Raw genomic sequence first — 10,616 nt, 5'->3', positions numbered from 1 at the left:
CACTAGGTAGGTCCTCATAATCATACTCATACCTATATTGTACTAATTCGTGATGAATAAGAAATAATGTGCGTGCTCCTGTTGATCATTGGATCTTATAGGAGGTCCAGTGCAATCAGAAAGTGGCTCGCCCTCTAGCTCTCCAGTACCAACAGACAACTCTGGGAGCTCCATTACCAAAGAGTTTACATATGGAACATCCTCAATATCAGGTAAGGCCCCATAGACACTACAAATAGGATGACTCTTCTCAAGTTGTAATGCATTTCTGTAACTCATCTCTACAGTTTCTCTTTACCTTTTTGTTGTTTCTAATAATCCTAATATTCTACCCAACTATTTTCAAGGACATCAAAGGTGATGGTGCTATGAAACAAAGAACAATGTCTGCAGACTCTTCTGCATTATACGGAGCAGCGATGATGCAATCAAAATCTGGACTAGTCGCTTCTGGTGAGTAATATCCTGAGATGATATACGTATTGTTGCTCATTATGTCTCTTGATGTAGACACAATGAGCAGCAGTTCCCATCCGGTGACACTAGAGTTTTGACTCGGTGCCGTGTCGACCATCGTGTCAAGGACCGAGTATTGGAGTTGATTTGTTGTGCTCGTGGTCATCTAGCTACTGATTTGCTGCTGCTAGTTAAGAATGCCTATTGTTTTGTGCTATAGTTTGCATCGGTTTGATGTCCTGTAAGCTACTGATTTGTTGCAAGTAATTCGAATGTTGTAGGTTTAGTATTAACGTGTCTTAATCCATTGGATGGCCTCTGGCTAGTTCAGTTGGTATCTAGTCTAGAATAAATTATTTCCCCATTTTTTTGTTTCCTTGCTGGACATGTCATGGTTCAAGTGTTGCTGCTGCCGTTTACTACTCCCGCCTTAAAGAAATATAAGGGCATTTAGATCAGTACTTCAGTGATCTTAATGCTCTTATATTTCTTTATAGAGGGAGTACATGGTATTATTGCTAGCTATATATATATATGCTGTTGATTGATGCTTTTGTGGTTAGGATTCTACTCCTTGAAGTGATACTTTTGCATTGCTTTCCTTCCTCATGCACCTGCAGACTTTACGTTGTTCCCTTTTCGATTTGACCTCGAAATTTCTGACTCCTCCTATCCATGTGCAACAGCAATGCTTTGGATGTCATATGTGCAACGGAGGACAAGGACTTCATGTCCAACCAAGGTGCATAGTGCTCGCAGCGATGAAGGAGGCTGTTTGACTTGGCTACATAAACCACCACTGTGAGATCTGTTTCCTCTATTAGTGTGGTATATAATGTAAATGAGTTGCATATGAACCGTTTGTCAGTTGAGCATATGATGTTATACACTTGCTCCTTCTAGTAGGCATTGCAAGTGATGTGTTCAAGTGTAGTCCTCTGGTCACATTCTTTAACCAATACCATATGATTGTAGCATACTACTAGTTTTAGTCATTTAACATCTTAATTTACCTAGAATGGTGAAGTAGTTGCACTTGGTAGATCTGCTGAGCAAATGATGATTCATATGATTATTCTGATACATTTGATGTTTCAAAATCAAGTTTTTTAAACCTGCTGCTCAGCCCATCACAAAGCAGTCATCTGCTACTCTTGTTGTGTTGTAGTCTCTTATGATGATTTGAAAGTAAACAGAGTATAACTATGTTATCCTGTTTTGGTAAAATAGGTACCAACACCTGGGATCGGTTTGAGATGCGGGTGCACAAAGGATGTTCGACCTTGTCAACCAGAAGGTACCTGCCTCCCTCTATGCTTGATCCCATTTTTTCCCTAGTTGTTGTGTATGGGTTGTATCGGGTCCTATTCGTCAGTGATGTGATGATGGTGTGCTGAACATTTAGACCGCTGAGGCCTTTCTGGTTGTTGATGATCTAAAATTGAGCTTTTTAAAACTGATGCCTAGCATGCCATCAATGCACCGCTTTGTTCTTGTGTCTAGAGATACAGCTCTGTTAGTGTAGTACTGTACAATAGAGGAGTTACATATGAATCGTTTGTCAGCTAAGCATATGATGCTACCTTCACATTTTGATCTGTTGAATTGTCCCAGATTATGTCAATATGTTACCAACTAGTTAGAGTTAAAGCAACTCATTTGGCTTTTACTCATTGTTTTTACTGTCCTGTGCTGCTCATACTGTACGTACAGCCTATTGCTGAACTAAAGATGCTATTTGCTTCACATTTTTGTTTGTCGAACTGTCCCAGATTATTTGTTTGTTTTTTCTTCATACTGTTTGGTGGTTGATACATTACTGTGCAAGTTCTATGGTATGTGAGTTCTTTCTGTTGCTGCAAGCATTGACACAATATGTCATGTGCAGGGAGCTCCGCATCCGAGTTTCAGCCATCCTCTACAGCAATGAGCTCTAGGCCAAAGGAGCAAGCAGCGCTGCTAGTTCCTTGAGGCCAGATCGAGTAAGATGGCGCACCATGGCGTGTGGTGGCGTATTTTGCTTCCGCGAACAGTACTGTTTATTTGAAGTAAGATGTACTCGTCTAGTGCCTGGCAAACAAATGAAGGATGAAGTGTCATGTACTCTCTATGTTGTAGTGAGCTGTAGTAGGAGTGAAATGAAAATGTATCTGCTGTTGTATGTGCTATTTCCCTATAATGTATTGTGTACATTTTACTTGAACATTAAATTCTCCAAAAAAATGTTCTTACTGGACCTGATAGTGGCCACGACCTAAATATACTTGTACTATTAAGATGCCATGGCCCAAAATAACCTGGCCTGAAAAGCTGTTCAGAATTATTATAAGCAGGCCTCGACTCAAATAGAAAATAGAAACAAAAAGGAAACAAACTATGTGGAAAGGTAAAGGCCCATTATAGAAAAGGCCCAAAAACATGATCAAAAAGAAAATCTGCTGTTAAAAGGGCCACGCAAAGAAATCAATAAGGCTGAATTGTTGGGTCAGACCCATGTAGCTAATAAAAGCACAGGAGAAAAATACATTAAAAGGCCGAATTGTTGGGCTAGGCCCATGTAGAAAATTGAATTGGACCGAGCTGATTCTTGTGCCACATCAGATTGCCACGTCGGATGCCTACATGGCCTGGGGAGGCTGCTAGTGACCAAAACAATACGGTAGGCATATTTTGGTCATAAACGTCTACGACCATTCCAGAAGAAAGGTCAAAAATGTCAGTTTACGATGGTCAGCTCTTGACCTTCTGGTTTTGGTCACAAAAAGGTCACAAATGGAAAACTATGACCATTCAGTGACCAATAGTGGTGGTCACAAGTTGACATATTTCTTGTAGTGTATTTGGCCACTATGAACTCCCTATCTGAATCTCTCAGGGTGGAGTAACTGACAGGCATGCTGAGATATTTGATAGGAAAACTACCCACATCACACTTAAACAACTCGGCATAGTATTTCACCGTGTTTTCATCGCACCCATAGTGAAAATCTCACTTTTCTGGTAGTTAACTTTAAGCCCAGACATCAGCTCAAAAATGTACACCAGCAACTTCAGGTTTACTGCTTTATCAACATCATGTTCCAAACAGACAATAGTGTCCTCTGCATATTGGAGCCTGCAACTCAATTGGGAATAAGATCCGGAGACAAACCCACCAACAAATTATTTTTTGAGCATTAGTGATCATTTTGGCAAGGCAATCAGCTGCTAGGTTGAAAAGGAAAGGGGAGTGGGGGGTCCCCTTGTCTAATGCCCTTAGCACTCTGGAAATATGGACCAACCTGGTTATTGAGTTTGATACTCACTATACCGTTGTGCAAGATCTGCTTAATCCAGCCGCACCACGTGTCACTAAAGCCTCGAAGCTTGTGACATTCCAATAGAAAGTCCCAGTTCACTTTATCGTATGCCTTTTCAAAGTCTAACTTCAGGACAACCCTCACCCTCTTTTTCACATGAGTATAGTTTAAAATGTCATGGAGCGACAGCACCCCGTCCATAATGCTTCTCCCCTTAACAAAAGCATTCTGGGTCGAGCTAATGAGCTTATCAGCGTACCTCTCCACTCGCCGATCCAAAACTTTAGCGGTAAGCTTATATGGACATCTCAGGAGACATATAGGTCTAAATTGCTGGATTTTATGCGCGCCAGCAGTTTTGGGTAAAAGAGTAATCACACCATAATTGAGACGTTGCACATCCAAAGTCCCTTTGTGAAAACTCTCAAAAAGCCTCATAATATCATCTTTAACTATATCCCAGCACACCTGATAGAATTCAACAGGTATATTATCTGGGTCGGGGGCTCTATTATGTGCCATAGAGAACAACGCCTCCTTGACCTCTTCTTCTATGAATTCATGGCACAAATCGGCATTATCATTTGCATTGAGTTTTTCCTCATCAACCCACGTGTCAGGATCAAGGTGGAACATATTACCCATCTCAGGTCCAAACAAACTTTTGTAATATTCTGTAGCATGCGCTATCAGCTTGTCAGTACCCTTGATCTCCATATCCCCAGCTTTTAGGGAGTGAATTGTGTTCTTCCTCTTATGACCATTGACAATTTTATGATAATAGTTTGTATTCAGGTCTCCTTTTAGGAGCCAGCGTTCATGAGACTGTTGAAGCCAATATATCTCCTCATTCACCAACAGGTCATGCAGCTCAGTACTAACATCAATCTTGATGTTGTATAGCTCAGGGGGCAGGGGACCACTTTCTTCCAATTCTTCTAGCATGGCCAACTCTATCCTGAGCTCCTCCTTCCTTTTCTTGACATGGCCATATTTATCTGATCCCCATCCCTTGAAGTAGGTATTGAATCTTTTCAATTTGATATTCAAGATGTCAATAGGGTCGGAAGAATAAACCCTCCTAGCCCAGATGTTACTAATAGTAGGCACGAAATTATCATCTTTAATCCAGGCAAGGTTAAAACGAAACTCACGAGGTTTAGGAGCTTATCTACCTTTCTCCCCACTAAAAAGCAGTAGTGGGTTATGGTCAGAAAGTTCTCGAACCAATTTCCTAATAGAAACCATAGGGAAAAGATTTTTCCCAGTCTTTAGACATTAGAATCCGGTCTAGTTTCTCCAGAGTTGGGTGTGCCTGATTGGTAGTCCATGTGTATTTTCCCCCATTGGTATAAATCTCTCTAAGGGCCAGGGCATTGATGATAGAGTTAAAGAGATCAGTTGATCTGCTACTATTCATCTTTTTGTTTTTCTCATTGCAACTGCACAAAATATTGAAGTCACCTCCTACAATGTAAGGAACACTCATATTACTACACATTGTAGCGAGCTCCACCAGGAATTCTTCTTTAAACTCCTCGTGAGCAGATCCATACACTACCAGGAGGCCCCAATCCTTCTTTGTCTTCTTGTCGTGCACCACTAATTGTAAAATGTATTTGCCTTTACTGCATGATATAACATCTAACAAATCAGGTCTCACACCACTCAGAATCCCACCAAATTTCCCAGCAGATGAATCCATTCCCAGTGGAATAGACCAAAGGAATCAATCCTCCTAATACATTTAGGAGTAAATTTTTTTCATAGTCTCCTGCAACCCAACAAAGTCCAAAGAATGGTCACTAATTAAGTCTGAGAGGAAGGTGGCCATCCCTTTCTTGCCTGCCCCTCTACAGTTCCAAATGAGGCATCTCATTTGGAACGATTCTTATGGAAATGACATCGAGTAGCCCTGCTAGGAGGCTTTGCAGGGCTACAGAACACCTCCTCAGTAGAGGTTTGCTTTCTTTGGCTCCTAGTCACAGGTCTAGGAAGCTTAACAACAGAATTCTTTTTAATTTTCCTTTTGTTTTTACCAGAAGAGATCTGCTCATGCAAGACCTCTTCCTGATCCAGCCAGGTAAAATTAACAGGGACATTTTTTCCCAACCCATTAGTAACTAAAATGTCATCCCCGTTATCATCAATGGATTTGCTATTCTCATTTTATCAGCTAAGTTCTCTCTCACCCTCTCCAATTCTCTAAGTACATCCACACAAGAGAAGTCATTATTAGGAATATTCACACCCATGCAAGAAGCTCTACATAACAGTTCAAAATTGGAGAGAACATACAAAGCATTAGTACAGGCTGTATGATTACCTCCCAAGTCTTTTTCTGGGCAAGATTGATTGCTTTTGCTTCAATATTCTCCTGCATCCTCTGCACATTACGCTTGCTGAATTTAAGAACTACTTCAGGAGCCAGGGGAGGGGTGAGAATAATCGCATCACTGCATTCAGAAGGTGGGAGTTGTACCACATAATCACTAGTGTCCTTCAAACCTGCATCAATATCTCCTTCCACCTCCACAATCTGAGCAGGGTTATAAACAACAGCAACATAAGACAAGGATCGACGAATAGAAGATGCATTCTTTACCTTCATTTCCTGGGTTATATCTTTAGTTTCCATTGGAGCACGGATCTCAACATGATTCAGAGTCGTCATCCATTTGGAGGTATCCTGGGTCACATCATTTCCTGCAAGCTCGTACTCTTTAGCCATTGTTTCAATGAGAAGAGAGGAATCCAGGTCGCTGTCAGAAGACATAGACATATCTTGCTCCTGTGGCGACAGACGACAGGTCTTGCCCCCACGAGCAGATGATTCCCCTTTATCCCCATTATTCAGACTAGTTTTCCCTTCCTCCCCGGATCAGCTTGTTTGCGTTTAGGAGTCTAATCAGATTTAGGAGGATTATCTTTAGCTTCAACACGCACAGCCTCTTCATTAACAACATTAACCATCAGGATTTCTTCCACCTCATAGGTGAATTTATAGAAACGCCCCCCCCCCAACACTCCTTCAGCTGTGATAGGGAGCTGTTTCACAAATCGACATCCAATTTTAGCTCTCATTGAAGACGGGCGGTTCAAAGTGGACATATCAACCTCAAGTGTTATGCCCACAAGCCGCCCCACATAAGCCACAGTCTTATCACATCGTTTATTAGGAGGAATTCTCCCAATCCTCACCCAAGCAACTTCCAGGAGCCCTTCGAAATCTATATCCTCGGACTAGGGGGGAAATTTAACAGCCACTCCACATTTTTTCAGCTTAATATGTTCAATGAAAAGAGCACGATCAACTTCTCTGGGGTTAGGCATCCTCATCACAAACATGTTCGGAGCAAAGAACTTAGCAGAACAACGCCATCCCTGACCCACATAAACACTAAGCTCATGCTCAATATCCTTAGTAAGCGCAACCTCTTCAGTGATAGTAACAATAACATTAAAGATTCTCTCCCTAGGCTATCTATCCACACTGAAATCAGGTATATAGAAAAACCCTTGCCCTTTGCTTTGAAAAGCACACATAGCAGGCGAAAACTCCCAAGGCAAAAATTTAGTGCAGACAACAGATAGGTGTCCTTTCTTCTTGCACCGCTCGCACATGGCTTCCATGCATCTAGCAGTGGGATGCCCATTCAGATTACAGACCTGACATGGGAAAGGAGGAGGAGCATTGTTACCAGTATATGCAGGAGGATTGCGTGCTCGAGGTGACGCAAGATTCTTCTCCACCACTCGAGGCTCGCTCGTGTCCCCATCTTCTTCGCCCCACCTCCCATTTCGAGGGGCCGCGACAAGATTGCCATCGGCAGCCTTGTCCCACTTCCTAGATCCAGCATCTCCCGATCTAGAAGCCTTCTGTGTTGAAGTTCCGCCCGAATCTATCTTGCGCTTCCACATGTTGCGGTCGAGGCTGCGACCGCGTCCCAGGCCGCGGTCGAAGCGCCCGCCCCCCCGACCATGGCGCCCAGCACCGAATCCCTCCTCTCTCATGGTATTGTTCTCACGAATCGGAGTAAGATTGTGTGTATGTGGTGGAGAACTCGCAACTTGAGCAAAGGAGCGTGGATCACCACAGATTTTGCCCTCCCACCAAGAGAAGGACCGAGGAACCCTAGCTTTGGGAGGCGACGGCGCGCCCCAGAAGTGAGAGTGGCCCTCGCTGAGATCTAAAATGGGGCGGAGGAGACTCGGCGTGGTTTTATATGTGCGGCGCCTAGCGAAACCCTGGCGTTAGGGGATCCATGGCGGTCGGATCTCACCTGCCCCACGTGCCGAGCATCGGAGGCATGGTCTCCCGGTCCACGTCCCAGGACCCCTGGCCCTCCTATCAGGTGTGTGGGGCAACCGCAGGTCCCGCATGCACCCGCTCTCTGTTGACCCCCGGTCATTACTGTCAATGCACTGGTGGCGGCCGTGATCGGATCCGGAATCCTGTCACGAATGCGAGCGAAATGGCAAGTAAACGCGACGACGTCACCGATGTCGAAGGACTCACCCTCCCGGAGAAACCGCGCGTCCACCGTCCTCCCGCGCTCGTCGAGGAGCACGATACGCATCGCCTAACATCGGAGCCAGAGCACGCCATCGTCCATCGAGATCCGCCGTGCCATCACGAGATCCGGTGCGAACCAGACCCGCCATCGCGCATCGCCCGCACCGCCTAAGTTGCTTGCATCACCCGCGCCGCCTGCACCGCGCACATCCGTGCCGCCCACACCGTGCGGAACACCCACGCCGCCCGCGCCGCGCACATCCGCACCGCCTGCTCCGCGCGTGCCACCCGCGCCGCGCACATCCGCGTCGCCCGTACCGCGCGTGCCGCCCGCGCCGCCCGTGTCGCATGGGTCGCGTGTGTCGCCCGCCATCTCTTCACCAGCGGACTCCTCTTATCTTGAAAGAAAATATAAGGAGAGCTCCTACTCCGCGCCTTCAGCGCCAACTAACCAACTGGCGCTTGCAGCAGCGCCTTGCTGGGCCGGCCCACGAACGCCTAATGATAGCGGACAAAAAATCCTCAAAAAGGTTGCAGCACCAGGATTCGAACGCACAACTTTGCTTTCTATACCCGCTTGGCTAACTAGTAGAACTACCTAGCACTTGTGGTCGCTAGTGCCTCGACAGTAATTAAGACAACATGGGCTGCGTGGTTCCAAAACATGAAAGTTCATAGATTAATAAAAAGTTTACGAATTTTTTCAAAATAGAAAAGGCTCACGTATTCATAAAATTTCACAAATAATGAAATTTATTTAAGAAATTTCAAAAGGATCACTAATTGAGGAAAAATTCGTGAGTTTGAAAAAAGTTCATGTGAAACACACAAGTTCAAGAAAAATGAATAAACTTCACAGATTTGAGAAAAAAGTTCATGAATTTGAATACAATTTCATCAATATTTTAAAAAAGTTCATAACATTGAAAAATGTTCACCATTTTCAGAAAAAGTTCATCAAATTTGAATATAAGTTTGTCAAATATGAAAAAAGTTCATCGATTTTGAAAAAAGTTCATGGATTTTGGAAAAAGTTCACCGATTTGGAAAAAAAGTACATTGAATTTGAAAAATGTTCATGGAATTTGGACAAAGTTCATCGATATGGATTTTGGAAAAAGTTCACCGATTTGGAAAAAAAGTTCATCGAATTTCAAAAAAAGTTCATCCAATTTCAAAGAAGTTCATCGAATTTGAAAATAAGTTCATCGATTCTAAAAAAAGTTCAGCGAATTTATAAAAACCGCGCACTAAAGAAAACAATGAAAGATGAGAAAAAAAAGGAAAAAAATAAGAATAAAAAATGAACTGTGGAAGCAAGTAAAAAAGGATAAAAACGAGCCAATTATGCACTCACAAGCGCGTGCCCTGGTGGCTATAGCTGTGCGGTTGCAACAGGTAGGGCGCGTGTTCGAATCCCCGTCGGTGCACATTTTTTGTGTTTTAAAAGCAGGAAAAAGCAACAGAACGGGTCGGCCCGATAAGAAATGCCTGCAGGCGCCCGTTGGTGAACCGGCGCATAAGCGCCAAATAGGAGATGCCCAATAGAATGCCAATCTTTGTTTCTCTTGGGAAAGGCTGGCTGGCCGGAAGTAACCAAGCCTTTTTCTTGGCCCAGCCAACCTGGCGGTGGCGAGTTGTTTATTCCGCAGAACATACAGCAAGAACCTACGAACGAACTCTTTCCGACTGTTCGAGGTCTGGCAAACCTAGCGGAAGCCAAAGTTTTTCCCCTAGGGTTTCTCTAGGGTTCCACTTTTCCTCTGGTGATCGAACCAGAGTCCATGTCAAATCTCGGTAGTTCACTGGATTTTCGCCGGAAGATAGCGAGATCTACCTCTGGCTGCCACACGGGCATGATTGCATGGCGGAATCAACATCTCATGAAGTTGGGGGTACGAGGGAAGTTCTGGCGGCGGCCGATGTGGTGCGTACGGTGGACGGAGAGATGGTATCTGGAGGAGGAAGGCAGGAACGGGGGAGAAGAGAGGAGGATGCAGAGAGGAGAAGGGAAGGAGGTGAGCTGGACTCGTTGTAAGGGCATTCTTGTCCCTCAGCAGTTTTGGTGATTGATGACAATGCCTTTGCGGACTAATCGTGTGTATTGAGCTTTACAGATATATCACGACAAAACACAAGACGATTTGATGCCCCTCGAAGATTATTGAAGACGCCGTTTCTCTATGGTTCAGTTCGGTGGAGTTGAGTCATAGGAAAGCCGTACTATCAAGAGGGGGTTCGCTTTGGAAAGGTTTGGGTGGAATCTCACGTACACGTTCCCTTTGCACCACCTTTCCTCGAGCTCTTTGGAGTGTTCCTCCGTCTCACCTTGTCTCTGTGAAATG

General features: G+C 44.2%; 1 non-coding gene across 1 annotated transcript; it reads left to right on the top strand.

Annotated features, from left to right (window-relative positions):
• The first annotated feature begins 1,506 nt into the window (after positions 1–1,506).
• On the top strand, positions 1,507–1,581 carry LOC123163319 (small nucleolar RNA SNORD36). Its single transcript, XR_006481840.1, has one exon. It is a non-coding gene; the product is annotated as a small nucleolar RNA SNORD36 (small nucleolar RNA).
• The last annotated feature ends 9,035 nt before the right edge of the window (positions 1,582–10,616 follow it).

The sequence above is a fragment of the Triticum aestivum genome, chromosome 7B (genome assembly GCF_018294505.1).
Source record: "Triticum aestivum cultivar Chinese Spring chromosome 7B, IWGSC CS RefSeq v2.1, whole genome shotgun sequence".
NCBI classification, from domain to species: Eukaryota; Viridiplantae; Streptophyta; class Magnoliopsida; order Poales; family Poaceae; genus Triticum; species Triticum aestivum.
Note: the sequence above shows the minus strand (reverse complement) of the source record. Positions and strands in the feature narration are given on the sequence as shown.